This window comes from Rattus norvegicus, chromosome X, assembly GCF_021556685.1.
Source record: "Rattus norvegicus strain SHRSP/BbbUtx chromosome X, alternate assembly SHRSP_T2T, whole genome shotgun sequence".
Taxonomy (NCBI): domain Eukaryota; kingdom Metazoa; phylum Chordata; class Mammalia; order Rodentia; family Muridae; genus Rattus; species Rattus norvegicus.
The window spans coordinates 56559915-56578596 of record NC_141554.1 but is presented as its reverse complement, the minus strand read 5'-3'; the positions used below and the strand labels follow the sequence as shown (position 1 = coordinate 56578596).

At 36.4% G+C, this 18682-nt stretch overlaps 1 protein-coding gene across 8 annotated transcripts in view; it reads right to left on the bottom strand.

Moving 5' to 3' along the window:
• Positions 1 to 18682, bottom strand: part of Dmd (dystrophin) — a 2349574-nt gene that overhangs the window by 757207 nt on the left and 1573685 nt on the right.

The following is an 18682-nucleotide window of genomic DNA, read 5'->3' as shown; positions in this document are numbered from 1 at the left end:
TTTGAAGTATTTTAACTTTCTTAAAATGACTTGCTTCTAGGTTATATCTATAAGTATATAAATAAATATAAATATAAATAAAATTTCCAAGTAAAATTTTCTAAAATCAAAGTTTGAGGTACATCATAGCTGTTATATATTCCTCAGACTTCTGGAATGTGAGATTATAGGCATGCACAGCCACAATCAGCATTTCTATATGATTTTTAAAGGGAAAAAGAATAGTGATCCTTTCCCCACTTCTACCTTACTGAAACATTTAAGTCACTTCAGTAAGTGAAGTGCTTGGAAGGTGGGGCAAGTAATTTTGTAGTCTGAACAAGGGATCCCTGCCTTGAAAGGTTAGGCAGAGTTCTTCCGGTGATGGTAGGGGGTGGTGCCATTCGTTATACACACACTGTAAATGATACTTTCTTGAGAGTACTTTAATATGTAAGGACAATTTGATAAGGAGTTAGAGTATGTCAATTACTGCAGGGAATTTCCAAGAGGATTTTTTGAGTAATCCTTATTCTTGTTTTAAAAGATTTATTTATTTATTTTATGTGTAGGAGCACACCGTTTCTGACAAACGTGAAGAAGGCAATGGTCCCAATAACAGATTATTTTGAACCACCATGTGGTTGCTGGGAATTGAACTCATGAATTCTAGAAGAGTAGCTAGTGCTCTTGACCCCTGAGTCATCTTTCAAGCCCCCAATTCTTACTCTTCTTTTGTTTTTTTTAGATCCAATTGATAAGATATAATTGCCCACTTAAACATACAAAGCACGGTACCATCCATCCCTTAGGAACATTAATAACAACCTGTAAATACACAGAGCAGAATCTTAACATCACCTGCCATGGCTTCTCACCCTCTCCTCTCTCCTACCTCCTCCTTTCTCACTAGTCTCCTCCTCTTCCTTCAAACTTCTCTCCCACCCATCCTTCCTTCCTCTCCAATGATAGGCCTCCTTCTATCCTGTACCTACCCCTCACCTGTACTTTACAAATTCAATGCGGAGGTGGTTCTGGTGAAGTCACCTGATTCCTGAGTATGTGACTAGGCAGCTGTCCTTGGGGCAGTGGAATTAACATCAAAATACGGATAACTTCAGGGCAATCCACATTTCCCCCTTTTTTGTTTGGGTATAGAATTTATTTGTCAAAAAAGTTTAAAAGTACAAGGTTTAGAGGCAGTCCTTCTATTGTTGTCATTACAAATGTCTGCATTGATTACACCTGTGAGTTAAGATTCAAATAGCAAAGTCATGGATCTGAGTTTGTGAGAGTACTTTCAAGATATAAGTTAGGATATGGAGACAACAGTCCAGATTGTCTTATATAGGGAGATGGTTTTCAAAAACATCAGAAATCCACAAAATTTGAGATTTAAAGTTATTTATCTTTTGTTGAGACATATCTGCTCCTAACAGTTACCCTTTGGTGGATTTAATCAAGAATTTGAACATCTCTACCTCCAGGGGAGGCAATACTTTGTGGCTAGGCAGCCAATGGACAAAACTGCCTCATCTGCAGACTAATACTGTCCAGAAAAGGACAAATTATGCAGAATAGTTGACTGAGAAACCCTGCCAAAACAGGGTGATCAGCCCTTCAAAATCTGCATTTCAAGAGTCTGTCAGTTGATTTTGGGCCAGAAGGCTGAAGACTTGCACTCACATGTTGCTAACAGGGGACTGTGCTAGTGGAGATTTGTCTCTACAACCTCTCAGTTCTAGAAGCCATGTTAGGCTTCCTATGTGTATAGATATTTGGTCATTCTCAGATTTCTGACGGGGTTGAAGACTGATTATAGTCTCATAGCCTATCAGGCTGTATAACTCTGAATATACATATTTAATTGGATAGTTATCAGATATTATACAAGCTAGTCAAGATATAATATAGATTTTAAGCCTTTCTTAAGCTGGAATGAATAACTAAATGTTCTGTCTAACTGATATAGTGATGGACTGGGTGTTGAGTATATCATATGCTTTATAAATGGTAGAATGGTAATAATTGTACTCATTTTATATATAAGTGAAAAGGCTTTTTAACTGGAAAAAAAGGGGGAAATCCTTATTCTTCTTAAAGAACACGGGAAATGGGTTTCCCTGGCTGGCAGTATAGAACATCTTCTCTATGCCACATTCAATTAAGTAAATAAGTTCTCAACCTATGGTTCATGACCTGTTTGGGGGCATTGAATTTCACCAGGACTACGTAAGACCATCAGAAAACACAGATATTTGGATTACAATACATAGCAGCAGCAAAATTACAGTTATGAAGTAGCAATGGAGTAATTTTCTGGTTGGTGTCAGCACAAAATGAACTCTTTTAAAGAGTCTCAGGATTAGGACGGTTGAGAGGTACTGCTCTACGAAAATATGTTAATATCTTTCCTGTTCTACCACTTTGCTCCAGAAGCATTGATACTACCATCTATCTTATTACTTTATAGAGATATGAACATTATATATGCATATATATGAGATATACATGTGGGTATGCATATGCAAAAGTTTATGTCCTTAAATATTCTGAACACTAATAATTCTAGTGCACATATTTATCTCACTAGAACATGAAAATAATTCTGCCAAAACCTGTGGCTTTTCTTTCATAGTTAAACAAATTGATAAGTTTTAAATAGCTAAAATGAATTGACTTTTGCACAACAGAAATAACAGTAGGTGTAATATACTATTGCAAAGCACAGCTGTGCCTTGAGTACATTGTTAATTAAAAGGTGTTGGCTTTAAGAAGGAACTTCTATTTCCCCAAAGTGTTCCAAGAATATTTCTCTAGCCTAAAATTTTAATTGGTTTTAGGGTTACAGACTATCAGTTTTGCTTAGAGCTTTAAAGGGCCGGGTCCACTAAAATCTTTCAAATGCACACACACACACACACACACACACACACACACACACACACACACACACATGTACACATGCATGTACACACACATGCACACATGCATGCACACTCACAATGTATTTGGCATATTTCTTTGAAATGTTCACACACAATTTTCCTATAATTTATATGTATTCTTTGAGTGATACAATAAGAACAGATTCTGTTTGTCAATTTTCTGTATGGCTATATTTCCTACAGTTTTCCATTTGAAAATGAGGCAACTTACTGGTGTGATTGAATACATACCAATTGCTATGAGACATACATATATTTATTATTATTATTATTATTATTATTATTATTATTATTATATATTGCATTCATTTCACCATCCTATGTCACCAGAAGGTGATAATGATACATGTGATCAATGTTGAGATGGCTCAGTGGGTAAGGATACTTGCTAGCAAGCCTGAAAACCTGAAACCCACATGGTAGAAATAGACAACCGATTCTCACAAGTTTCATCTGACCTGAACATATATGCTATGGCATGTGTATATCCCCATCCCCACCCACTTTACCTCACCACATGTAGTAAATAAAATTAAGAAATTAATGTGTTTAGTACTGGAGACAATAGGAAATATTGTTACTATCATTGAATTAAAGAGCAGGAAGCAACACTGCAATATTTTCTTTCTAGATATTTAATAGGATGACATTTTGCATATTGAAATATATAACAATTCAAGAGTACTGAGTATGAAAAGAAAAAGTAATTTCCAGAGTCCAAGAAAGAAAAAATATATTTAATCTGAGGAAGAATCTCAATTCATTTTGTGACTTGTCTGTAGTTTGTACAGAAAATTAGAAATCAATGTGTGACTCCAAGGGAAAAATTGTCTAGATACACATAGGGTAGAATATTCACAGACACCTTATAATTTTCCTTTCAAATTGGAAGATTTGAAGAAAATTTTTTAGTAAAAATCACAGTACATGAGAAGTTTAGTCAAAGTGAAGAACAACACTATGCAGTATAGAAGAGGAAGGGAGAAAAGTCAAGTAAAGCAAAAGATAATAATGAAAGATGGTCATCAAATCCCCAAGTAGTGTCAAAATAAAACCGATGTAATTACTTGGCTTACATAAACAATGTGTGCATATCTCATTAGAGGAAATTTAATAGTATATAGTCTATCCCCCAAAATTGAAAACAAAACCCTTGGCATGACAAAAATATTTTTTAATTAAAAATTCAGTTTAAATGAGGCTTGTATTTGTTTGCATAAGCTACATTTTAAACGTGAGAATTATTTACATACTGACAAACATTCTAAAGACTGTTATATGTCAAATAAGATCCCCTACCAAGTGTCAGATGCCCAGACTCCTCATGCAGAATATGAGATGATAAGCTACTTGATGTAAATAGTCACCTTTAACAAAACTTCAGTGTCTGACACATAAGATTTCAACAAACATTTTTTGTTGCATGGAATGGAAAGATAAACAATGTATTAACCAGAGTACTTACATATTATATATATATATACATATATATATAAATAATATGTATAATGTATATATATACATATATATATAATGTGTGTGTGTGTGTGCGTGTGTGTGTGTGTGTGTGTGTAGACTTTGATCACAGTTTTGATCTAGGGTTCCAGAAGGAAGACTGAGGTGAGGAATCATTAACTGCAGTATGAACAAAACAATAGTAAATAGTCTAAAATGTAGATTCTTTTGAACAAAATTACCAATGGTATTTAAACATAACTTTGAACAATTTTTAAAATACTGTCATTTTTGTACTGTTTCCTTACTATGTCGTCTTTCTGTGGAACCCAAATCCACAACAAAACATGAATTAAAATACGAAAATAATTGTGATTGGTGACTATGTGGAAATCCTTTAATCCACATGCACTATTGGTGCTTTCTTGAAATATTAAATTTGAATCTAACACGAGAAAGCAATTCTGAATATATTCAAAAGAACTGAAAATAGGATATTGTTTAAAACATTATTTTCAGCATTATTCATGATAGCTTAGAATCGAAGATATAAATATTTTTGAAGGCTAAATAAAAATGAGATATGTACATAGTAATATATTATGTGTAGATATGATATGTTATTGCTAACCTTTTTAGGTTAATCTATTGATATACAACATCAGTACCTCATGAATTATTTAGATGCATGTTATACAACACAGCATATAGTTAAGAGCATTGTCCTGTATATTTAAAAATGCTAAGATGGTAATTATTAAAGATTTATTTTCTAGTTCAATCAATTCGCTACAAATTTCATTAAGTCATTGTTTTTGATAGCCAAGTAGTACTCCATTGTGTAGATGTACCACATTTTCTGTATCCATTCCTGTGTTGAAGGGCATCTGGGTTCTTTCCAGCTTCTGGCTATTATAAAAAAGGCTGCTATGAACATAGTGGAGCACGTGTCTTTTTTATATGTTGGGGCATCTTTTGGGTATATGCCCAAGAGAGGTATAGCTGGATCCTCAGGCAGTTCAATGTCCAATTTTCTGAGGATACTCCAGACTGATTTCCAGAATGGTTGTACCAGTCTGCAGTCCCACCAACAATGGAGGAGTGTTCCTCTTTCTCCACATCCTCGCCAGCATCTGCTGTCACCTGAGTTTTTGATCTTAGCCATTCTCACTGGTGTGAGGTGGAATCTCAGGGTTGTTTTGATTTGCATTTCCCTGATGACTAAGGATGCTGAAAATTTCTTTAGGTACGTCTCAGCCATTCGATATTCCTCAGCTGAGAATTCTTTGTTTAACTCTGTAACCCATTTTGTAATAGGGTTATTTGACTCTCTGGAGTCTGACTTCTTGAATTCTTTGTATATATTGGGTATTAGCCCTATATCAGATGTGGGCTGATCAAAATATTTTCCCAATCTGTTGGTTGCCATTTTGTCCTAATGACAGTGTCCTTTGCCTTACAGAAGCTTTACAGTTTTATGAGGTCCTGTTTGTTGATTCTTCATCTTATAGCGAGCATAAGCCATTGCTATTCTGTTCAGGAAATTTTCCTTAGTGCTAATATACACAATGGAATATTACTCAGCTATCAAAAACAATGACTTCATGAAATTCTTAGACAAATGGTTGGAACTGGAAAATATCATCCTGAGTGAGCTAACCCAATCACAGAAAAACACACATGCTATGCACTCACTGGTAAGTGGTATTAGCCCAAAAGCTCGAATTACCCAAGACACAATCCACAGACCACATGAAGCTCAAGAAGAAGGATGACCAAAGTGCGGATGCTTCACTCCTTCTTAAAAGGAGGAACAAAAATATTCATACGAGGGGATATGGAGGCAAAGTTTCGAGTAGAGACTGAAGGAATGGCCATTCAGAGCCTGCCCCACATGTGGCCCATACATATACAGCCACCAAAATTAGATAAGATGGATGAAGCTAAGAGGTGCAGGCTGACAGGAACCGGATGTAGATCGCTCATGAGAGACACAGCCAGAATACAGCAAATACAGAGGCGAATGCCAGCAGCAAACCACTGAACTGAGAATAGGTCCCCCGTTGAAGGAATCAGAGAAAGAACTGGAAGAGCTTGAAGGGGCTCGAGACCCCATATGTACAACAATGCCAAGCAACCAGAGCTTCCAGGGACTAAGCCACTACCCAAAGACTACACATGGACAGAACCCCGGGCTCCAACTGCATATGTAGCAGAGGATGACCTTGTTGGGGCACCAGTGGAAGGGGAAGTCCTTGGTCCTGCTAAGGTTGGACCCACAGTGTAGGGGAATTGGGGGGCGCAGTAAGGGGGTTGGAATGGGAGGGTAACACCCATATGGAAGAAGGGGAAGAGGATGGGATAGGTGGCTTATGTCCTAGAAACCAGGAAAGGCAATAACATTTGAAATGTAAATAAAAGAAAAAATATTTTTAAAAGATTTATTTTATTCTTAATTATATACATGTGCAATACGAGCTTGTTTGTATGTGTTTGTGTGTGTTGATGTGTGTGTGTGTGTGTGTGTGTGTGTGTGTGTGTGTACACCTGCCAAGATGAGATGAGAATATCAGATTCTTTGGAACTGAAATTTAAAATCCATGTGAATAGCCCCATTTGCGTGCTGAAAACTAAACTTGGATCCTGTGCAAGAGCACCACACACTCAATCTCTGAGGCACCTTCCCAAACCCAAAATGATAAATTTTATGACACATACTTAACAACAAAGGGTTTATATATGAGAAAAGTAGGTTTTCTCCCTCTCTGTTTTGGGTAAGAAAGATTCAAAAGAAATCCTTGAGTACACAAACAAATATCATCTTATTCATCACAGTTGTTCTGCTATAGGAAGACCCTGTGGAAATGTCTATTATTTGTTGTTTTTAGCACTATTTTGTGTTCCTCTGAAATCCTCTGTGAAGTAATCAAAATTTGACAGTAACTCCCAGCAGCAGCTCCACTGAAATCCTCTCCTGGGTTTTACTGGGCACTCACTCCACAGACAATAGGCATCAATACATACATGTGTAAGAGGTTATGTGTGCGTGCAGAGGCAGTTGCACATGGAGGCCAGAAGAGGGCGTAAGATCCCTGGAGCTGGAGCTGTAGTTACGGGATTTGAGGGACCAAAATGGGTGCTGGGGCCTGAATTTGGTTTCTATGCAAGAGCAGTAAGGGCTTTTTTTTTTTTTTTTTTTTTTGGTTCTTTTTTTCGGAGCTGGGGACCAAACCCAGGGCCTTGCGCTTCCTAGGTAAGCGCTCTACCACTGAGCTAAATCCCCAGCCCCCAGTAAGGGCTCTTAACTGCTCCTCAGTCCAGCCCCTGGAAGACTACTGATTGCTGTAAGGATACCAGTGCAAGCTTCTTTGCCTGTGTTTGAGAAACCTCAGAAGAATCAGCTAACTCTGATGATAGCTTCCAAATTATAGAGGCTTTGATGGTAACAAGATTGTTGGTCCACCTGTCCAGTGCTGCCTCTCTAACTTCTTCAGGGGTTAATATACTAAAAGAAATTCCCAATAAACATGTAGGAAGCTTGTCTAAAACACCATATCTTTTGTTTACATAATTACTCATATTTCATATTCAATCTTGGATTAATAGCGCTAGCAATTAATTGCTTCCTAGTACGGCCTGTTACTTAATTCAGTTGAATAATTGGAGAGTTTCAAAATCACGCACAAATTTGGTGACATATTTATGTTTAAGGGTTTACAAAGCAGTTACATAATCCTTGATATACACGAGTTTCAATTTACCGTTTCAGGTGCTTCCTTTTAAGTGAAATCCGAACACATCCTGCAGGCAAAATGCCAGCGTCTGAGACTTTCATGAACTAAAGTCATGAACTCTGCTTCCACCATGACAGTGGAAATGTAACTTCTTTCTTTTACTGGTCTGAAGTGATTGTGTTGGGCTAAGCTTGTCTTTTAACGTTCTGGGTCAGTTCACACATTATGTACTGCCGGAATGAAATACACATCGGCTGAGGTAGTGAAGCTAGCTAAATAAAAAAAAAAATCAACTTATGTTTTTATTTAGCTTGTAGAAAAGCACACCATCAGTGAGACAACACAAGGTCAACTGAAAGATAGAAATACTAGTAAAATTTAAATAGCCACAAGTGTTTGTTACACACTAAAATAAATGAGTAAAACTATTATGTTTCTTTAAGGTACACATGTAAAATCACCACCAAATCCTTTTGAAAGGAGGAGAGGCACTCATGAATACAAGCGCATTGTTTCAATGATTTCGGATCATGCTCTTGAATTGCAATTCTTCCAGGAGCACCAGCATGCGTGTGTGGAAAGCACATATTTCCTATTGCTTCACACTTGAATCTCATTGTCTTAATTCTTTTGACAAATGGGCTAAATTTAACAATATGAAGGGAGTCTGGGAAAGCTGTTAGCCTACACTTTATGGTTTCTGAAATAGGAACACAGCCCACTTTGTTTATTCAGAAAGACCCGTGAAGCTCGGCTGTTGTCGAGGTGTTTATTCCTTAACTTCTTTTCACTGAGAAAAACATCCTGGCATTTCAAGGCTAACAATTGTGCCTGTGTGTTTTTAAAGCATGTAATTCTACTTAAACCCTAGTTTGCCTAATACTTTTTTCAATAGTGCCACTGTTTTACATGAAAGATATGTTTTAATGCTTTTAATTTTTAAAGGATGCATAGTATAGTCTCAAATATAATCTTTTCTAGACAGTGTTTACAGAACATTTGAAAGGACTTTGAATTCTGCTACTAGGGGGAATGATATATAGATGTTTGATACATTTAGTCAACAGTATAGTTAATGTACAATGTTTCCTTATTGATTTTCTATTAGGATGTTTATTTTCCTAATTTTCTACTCATTATTGATATTTGGGCACTGACTTTACTTACTGCTATTTTAATGTGATCTAGTCTCTCCATTCACACTGTTTTAAATTTGGTTGTGCAAACACACACCCACACACACACACACACACACACACACACACACACACACAGACACATGTGAAAAATCCACAGCTGAAGTCAATCTTGAAGGCAACATAAATTCCTGATTTTTTCTGTCCAATATACTATTTTTTATGATTGGTAATTCAATTTACATGTTTACAGTTATTGTTGACAGGTAGGTAAGGCTAATTATTTTCATTGGTAAACTGTTTTCTGGTTGTTTTGTTTATACTTTGTTGCTACTGCTCCATTCCTCTGTGGTTTGCCTTCTATTGTCTTCATGTCTATGGAAGGTTTGCCTTAGTGGTCTGTATCTGAAAATGCTATAGTTATAAAAGGTTATATTAAGCTGATAGCAATACAACATTAATCACATATACAAGCTCTGTACTTTACACAGAACATTTTATGTTCTTAATATCAAAACTTACTTTTTGTGATAAATTCTACTTAACGCATTAACAGTTATATTTATTTTCAATATGAATTATACAAACTTCTCATTTCAAGAAAATATTACCTGAAAATATATTTTGAATGGTTATGTTTAATATTCAGACATCCAAACAAAGTTTATCACGCAGTCTATAATTTAAAAACTATACTTTTTCATTAAACATGAAGTAATAATTCTTATAATTGATGTCCTGAGATTCTTATTTAGATCTTGGAAGTTAAATATATTTCCCTGCTGTTAAAATTACTATTTATTTTAATCTATTATTTTAAAACTGAGTACTTGTAAATCTTATACTTTTTTTCATTAAATGATATATCACAAAATTTGGACAAGCCACGTTAAAAAACAGTAATCCTAAATTATCCAAATAGGGAAACAGAAAGAAGATTATTTCAACACTGTTGATAAGTATAACCAATAAACACAGATGGAAAATATGACCACACTTATTCTGGAAGAGCTCTATCATTTGATAAAATAGGCAAGTAAGAGCTAGGATGACAAGTTGTTTTCCTAATACATTGTGCAGCCAGAAAGCAAGACACAACACAAGGAACAGAGACCTGACCCATGTCTTCTTATTTTACCTAGCAGAAAACAGTGTGTGGAAGTTAGTTCTTCTAACCACGGGCGTGCATGGGATTGAACTCAGATGGTACTGTTTGATGGCAAGCACCTTAAATAACTTAGCCAATCTTTCCTATTCTCTATGATTAAATACATAGGCCATGAATCCCTTACTCATGGTAAAAGTCAGTCCTAATAGTCTCCTCATTATTCTTCTATGTTTATTTAGTTGTGTGTAATAAAAACCTTATATGCTTTGGATATTATATTATTTTTTACTGATTATGTTGTAAATTTCTATACTTTGGAACTACTTGTGGGAATTCCAATGCTTATTGTCAACAATCTGTCACCTCTGAGCATTTGAATCTTATATTGTTTTTTGTAATACTCAACAAATTCATGATATTCCCTATCAGTATTACTATGCATAATTTCAAAGGGCAAACCGAATTTCTTAACATTTTTGTTTTAATTTTTATGTGTACGGGTATTTTGCCTCCATGTGTAGCTGTGTGCTATGTGCCTGCAGTACCTAGAGAGACCACAAGAGGGCATCTGATACCGTAGAACAGGAGCTACATTTGTGAGTTATGTGGGTGCTAGTATCTTCAACAGCCTGTATAAGAGTTAAGGAATTCAAGAACTGCAGAGTTTTCTCCATAGTTAAGAATGCTTGCTGCTCTTCCAAAGAACCTAGGTTCAACACCTAGCACCCACATAGTAGCTGACAACTGTAGCTCCTATTCTACGGTATCAGGTGCCCTCTTGTGGTCACTCTAGGTACTGCAGGCACATAGCGTACAGCTACACATAGAGACAAAATACCCATACACATAAAAATTAAAACAAAAATGTTAAGAAATTCAGTGCTGTCCTGTATTTTTCTCAGTACTTAGGATTAATACTAGAAAAAACTGTGTTTCTAAACTATTCAGTCACTCAGTAGTGTAGACGTTATTAAGCCTGTGGGAAATCAATATACATGGTGAGTCTCATGAAGTGTGATGTATCATTTTCTATGAAATATTAAGGTAATACAATGTTATGATATCATTTCCTATGCAATATTAAGGTTAAGACAATGTTGTAATATTTCCTTAGATTAGGCATCAAGACATCTATGTATATTAAATCATCTCACCAAACTTCATAAATGAAAAATTCAAAATATAACACTAAATAAATTTTATAATTCTATAGAAATGTATTACATAACAATATTTTAAATGAAGGAGAAATGGCTATTTTTATTTATGAAAGCAGGTTTTATTCAATACTATCATTAAAAATTAAAAAAAATGATGATGGGTTTATGCTCACTTGTTAAGAGGGATATGAAAATTAAGGGTTTTTAAATATATTCTTTAGTTTATTTTCATGGCCTTTATAAAAATGTATAATCAAGCTATCTACCCCTGGCTTTATTGAATTATGATTATAGTGGGTATTTAAACCTAAGGTAAATCAGCATTACACAGATATACTGCAATGTCCATTTTTTAGGGTTAAATCCTGAGGAAGTTATGTAGAAATACCAAATCCAAAAGCTGCTGGTTGAGAGAAAAAATTCTTAATATTATGTTAGTTGACACTGCAATACAGACAGATTGGTTTAGAGTACAAGAAGGGTGAGAGAAATGGTGTCAAAATGGATGGAAGATCATAGTATATATCTGAATCCTTGAGCGTCATGCATAAAGAGCACTCAACTTGCATTTACTGTTCTATTCATATCCTTTCCGGAAGGTAAACTACTTCAAAACTCATGCGCCAATAGGAATAGACTAGCACTGCTGAGTTGCCACAGAACCTTCCTGGGACTGTGATTGGGATGACTAGGAAGACCACTAAATGCTGAAAAGTGGATATGACCAGGGAATGGCTTGGCTGCTGGCCAAGATACAACATAATTTGATAACAGTACTAAACGACAGCTGAAGAATCTTTTAATACTTTAGGTGCTTTGTCTAAATCCCCCAGTTATGCTTCAGTGATTAAATTATTAAGAAACTCTGATTTAGCTGTTTCATATTTTAGATGGGAAGAAAGATGTTTTGAAATCATTTCCATTATTCATGGTTTCTTGTTTTGCAAAATTAAACTTGGAGGATGTTGAGATAATCCCTTTTTATTAGGACTCCAGAAACTGAGAATAGCCCCCAAAGCAGAATAGCAGCATGAACTTATCATTTTCAATGACAGTATCATAATGTATTAGCTCCTTTTATTTTCTTAGCTGAGCAATATGCAGTCAAATTTGCTGTTAATCCCACAGTTTAAAAATGGTCACAGGATCCTACTAACCTCCAAAATACAGCTTGATATATGATTAAGACAAAGTTCAAAAGATGACTAGACATTAATTTACAAAGAGCCTCCCAAGGTAACCGCTAAACTGATGCCTGACTAACACTTATATCCCCTGTTATTAGAATATAAATAGCTTGCAAACATTATGATCTTTTTATATGAAACTCACTGTATATTTTTAGGGCACAATATTATTTCAGTAGGGTGAATAAGGTTTGTGACTTAATATTCACTCTCATATATTCCTAGATCCAGGTAGTATTTCTTCTCCCAGGGATAATGACAATTTGCTTGAAGTTTTTATGGATTTATTATTTTTTTAGGTCTGTACATGTGCTTATATTAATTGACAGCTTATATTCAAAGCCATTCAGAATAACCGTATGCTCTTTACTTTTGATTTGGGGACCTAAAGTTTAAGACAAGTTTATTGCCATAGACTGAATCATCATTTGTATACACACACACACACACACAGACACACACACACACACATACACACACAAACACACACACACACACACACACACGCAAGCATGCACGCATGCACCTTACACAAACTAATGACAAATCTGGCTATTTAATACACAAAAGAGGTTTTAGATCACAGTACTAGAAGTCCAAAAGTATTGCACTGGCATGAGCTTTCAAGGGGATTCATATTCACCAGCATCATAATGAAGAATCAGAGATGAAAAGAGAACATTCATGGTGAGAGATGTCACAAAGCAAGAAGAGATCGTTTTTGTCTTTGTATGAGTCAGGGTTTCTATTCCTGCACAAAACATCATCACCAAGAAGCAAGTTGGGGAGGAAAGGGTCAATTCAGTTTACACTTCCACAGTGCTGTTCATCACCAAAGGAAGTCAGGACTGGAACTCATACAGGGAAGGAACTTGGAGGCAGGAGCTGATGCAAAGAACATGGAAGGATGATACTTACTGGCTTGCTTCCCCTGGCTTGCTCAGCTTACTTTCTTATAGAACCCAAGACTACCTGCTCAGTGATGGCACCACCCACAATGGACTGGGCACCACTCCCTTGGTCACTAGTTGAAAAAATCCCTTACAGCTGGATCTCATGAAGGCATTTCCTTAAGGCTTCTTTCTCTGTGATAACTCCGGCTTGTGCCAAGTTGACACACAAACCCATCACTATTATGCCTCATTCGTTACTTTCTCATTCATACCCAAGATCTAAATAACTTTAAAAATCCCACAGCCTTTACACATTCTTACATATTAAAATTTCAATCCCTTTAAAATATCTAATCTCTTTTGAAATTCAAAGGCTTTTTACAGTTCAAAGTCTCTTAACTGTGGGCTCCGCTAAAATACTTTCTTCCTTCAAGAGGAAAAAACATCAGGGCACAGTCACAATCAAAAGCAAAATCAAACTCTAACCACCCAATATCTGGGATCCACTCATGATCTTCTGAGCTCCTCCAAGGGCCTGTGTCACATCTGCAGCTCTGCCATTCATAGCACACACCTAGTCTTCTAGGCTCCAGCTGCCTGTACTCCATTGCTGCTGTTGTTCTTGGTCGTCATCTCATGGTACAGTGTCTTCAAAACACTGATGTCTTCTGCTTCAACTAGGCTTCAGCTATAGCCTTTAATAGGCTCTCTTCATGGTGCCAAGCCTCAACTCCTTTGCATGACCCCTTCAGTCCTGGGTCATCAATCGAAACTGAGGCTGCACCTTCACCAGTGGTCTTCCACGGCCTCTCACAGTGCCCAGCCTCAGCTGCTCTTCATGACCCCTTCATGCCTTCAAAACCAGTACCACCTGGGTGACTCTTACACATTACCAAGTACAGGTGCAACAGGAGGTACAACCTTGGCTATCTCTGGAACACAGCTGCCTCCTCCTCCTCCTCCTCCTCCTCCTCCTCCTCCTCCTCCTCCTCCTCTTCTTCTTCCTGTTTGCTTATTTATTTTTATTGAATATTTTATGTATTTACATTTCAAATGTTATCAATTTCCCCCCTCTCCTATGTGCCCTAGCCCCTACCCCTGCTTCTATGAAGAAGCTCCCACTCCCACTGACTCACTCCCACCTCAAGACCCTGGCATTCCCCTACATTGGGTAAACAATCCTTTACAGGGACAAGGGCTTCTCCTCCTACTGATGCCAGACAATGCCATACTTTGCTATGTATTGGGTTGAAGCCATGGGTCCCTCCATGTGTACTTTTTGGTTGGTGGTTTAGTCCCTAGGAGCTCTGGGGGGGGGGTGTTGGCTGATTGATATTATTGTTCTTCCTATGGGGTTACAGACCCCTTCAGCTCCTTCAGTCCTTTCTCAACATCTCCATTGGGGTTTCCTTGCTCAAACCAATAGCTGCAAGCATCCTCATCCATATCAGTAAGGTTCTGTATCAGAGTCTTTCTCAGGAGACATCCATATCAGGCTCCTGTCAGCAAGCCCTTCTTGGCATCAGCAATAGAGACTGGATTTGGTGGATGTATATGGGATGGATCCCAAGGTGGAGCAGTCTCTGGATGACCTTTTCTTCAGTCCCTGCTCCACTCTTTTGTCCCTGTATTTCCTCCCTTCAGCATTTTGTTCCCCCTTCTAAGAAGGACTGAAGCATCCATATTTTGGATCTCCTTATGGAAAAGCTCGAATTACCCAAGATATAATCCACAGACTACATGAAGCTCAAAGCATGAGGTAACCCAATCACAAAAGAACACACATGGTTTGTACTCACTGATAAGTGGATATTAGCTAAAAAGCTTGGAATACACAAGATACAATTCACAGATCATCTGAAGCTCAAAAATAAAGAAGACCAAAATGTGGATGCTTCAGTCCTTCTTAGAAGGGGAGACAAAATACTGACAGGAGGAAATACAGGGATAAAGAATGGAGCAGAGACTGAAGAAAAGGTCATCCAGAGACTGCCCCTCCTGGGAATCCATCCCATATGCACCCACCAAACCCAGACACTATTGCAGATGCCAAGATGTGCTTGCTGACATGATATGGATGTCTCCTGAGAGGATCTTCCAAAGCCTTACTGATACAGATGAGGATGGTTGCAGCTAACCATCAGACTGAGGACTGGGATCCCAATGCAGGAGTTAGAGACAGGACTGAAGGACACGATAAGTTTTCTATTGTGTATTTTGATCATAATGCAAATCTAAAAATATTTGATGATTAGTATACTCTGAACACTGACCAAGCAGACAATATGATAGTCATAAAAGGATGCAGATAGTGGCAGTTAAGTCCTAAGTGATACTAACACTTAAAGGGATCACCAAAGAAAATAGCCAACTAGATGGAAATGGAAGCAAGTGACAAAAACCTCAACCGAATATAATCAATGTAAAAGAGAACATGCAAACCCAGAATGCACACTCACAGAGAATGCAAATGGTAGGACTTTGGATAGTGTTTGTGGGATCCTATTAAGAGCACTTGGGGTTAAGATTACAGAACCACATGAGAGGGCATAGCAATTTTACTACATTAACATCAATTCTTTCCCAAGTAGTGATGTACCTTCAAAACACAAACTAAAGCTCTACCATTTTCATTATACCAAGGATACTAAGATGCACAGAGAAAAAAGAAAGAAATTATTTAACATAATCACTGTATGAACTCAAGAAACAAATCATAATGGATCGCAGCCAGTGTAGAAAGTCTGAATATCAGAGGGTTTTTCAAGAGTGCATGTGACAGGAAAATAAACACTGGTAGACAAATACATTAAAGGATTTGAGGTGGCAGATACTTTCTGACATACTGGATGACAAAAGAGGTAAGAAATAAAAGACTGAGAACAAATCAAAGGAGACAGGGATGTGTCTCAATGAAAAATAGTGTTGAAAAGACTTTTCTGTGGAAAGAATTGAAAGTGACCAATTTGTTTCAAGCAAACAAAGACTATAGTGACGAGACCTGAAGATAGAGCTCATGTGGCAGGTTCCAAAGGAATATTTTAAGTGAATTTTCTACTACTGCACTATACTTTATTCTCAAATATTACATTTTCTTCTTCTCTTACTTGTAGAAAAATCAAGGATGATAATACCTTGGAAAGACATTGATGGCTCTGATATTCAAAGCTCAGAAAAATTGAATTTAATGATAAAAATGCTTTAGAATTTACCCCTCTAGAAAGCCTGTCATATTTTTGAGTTCAGAAATCAAGATGGAGTGAATAGTGTTCTGATACTTTTTGTTGTACTGGCTTTTTGTAAGCATAAATTTACCCAGTGGATAATGGACAAAATTTGTATTTCATTCTCAAAGCAAACAATGAATCAGGAACAAGGGTCAAAGTTTACCACATGGAGTTACTCTTTGAATTCTTGACATCAAATTGCATGGAGTAGCTTTGGTCTTGAACTGAATACAATTTATAATAGAAAAAATAGGGTTATAAAGAAAAGTGATCTAAGAAGCAGAGATGGATACTCAGCAGATAGGAAAAGGAATCAGGTTACAAAACCTAAAATTTGACAAAATGACAGAGCTTCCATAGAGAATGTAGTAAAAAAAAATAACAGCATCACAAAGTGAACACTTTTATCATTGGGTTGAGAGTCATTTTATACTATACTTGGTTGGAATATGTCTGAGCTCACATTCTGGTAATTCCAGGAATCCAGTGGAAAATATAAGTCTCAGGAAATTTTTATTAAAAATAATTATATTTTGCCTATGAATTTCATGAAGTCATTGCTTTTGATTGCTGAGTAGTACTCCAGGGTGGAACACCCTTATGGGGGAGGAGGAGGTAATAGGAACTTAAGGATAGGGAACCGGGAAAGGGAGTAACATTTGAAATGTAAATAAAGAAATATATCCAATAAAAATAATATATATATATATGTATATATTAACTCATGTTATAGAATGGTAGCAACAACAATAAAACAAAGCCAAATAAAAATTCATAGTGAGTCTTGTTTCAAATTAGGTAGGGTCTATTAAATACTAGTCCTTAGTTAATTAAAGAGACTTCAGCATGACCTTTAAAGTTCTCTTCTGTGGTCTTAGCTGCTCTGGCTAGTTTTGTTTATAGCAGGGTGATTTCCGTCCTTATATACTCTTTCATTGTCAGGTAACAGGGATTTGATAAGCAAAATGAGGAGTCATCAGGTAAGGCTATAGAATGAGTTACTCAGTTACAAAATGAGTAACTTTGAGCGATTTTCTGTACAGTAGGGTGATTATAATTACTATTACTGAACTGTGTACTTAAAATCTATTCTGGGAATTGATATTGAGTGTTTTCATGCTCCCTATAAAGACAAGTATCTGAAGCAACAGATACGCTAATTATTTTGTTATGCTAAAATTTCACAATGTCTACAATTATAAAATCATCACATTGAATACCCAGGATATATGCAAATTTCATTTCCCAATCATAATTCAATAAAGCTATGGGGAAGAAGGAAAACCAATAAATCCTCAAGAAGCTTACAGTTCAAAGGGAGGACAAATATAATTCAAGACATTCTCTAAATTTAGGAAGACATACATACTGTGGATGAAAGCTCTGAGCAATTCTTACATGGTGAGTTAGGAATGTCCTCTCTGAGCCTAACATTTCAGGTTAGACTTGGCAATGAGGAAAGTACAGTGAAAGAAAGCAAGGCTAGACAGCCTCAAGCAGAGAATCATATACAAATAGTGATTTCTTATAAGAGGTCCTTTTATAATCAAAGAAGCGAAGAAGATGGAAACTACCTAATTTAATGTGTTGATCAGGGACGGAGGATTTCATGGCCTAAGAATCACTTTAGACTAAGATCCTATAAGGTATCAATTTTTAAGATCATATGGAAAATAATTAGAAAGGAATGGTGTACTTTAAGATGTTCAAAAATCAAGTGTGTCATTGTTATATAGAACACATAGTTATATAGAACAGTAAGAAGTGATATAGGAGATTGGTTTAGATATTATTTTCATTATATATACATACAAATATATATACATACACACACACACACACACACACACACACA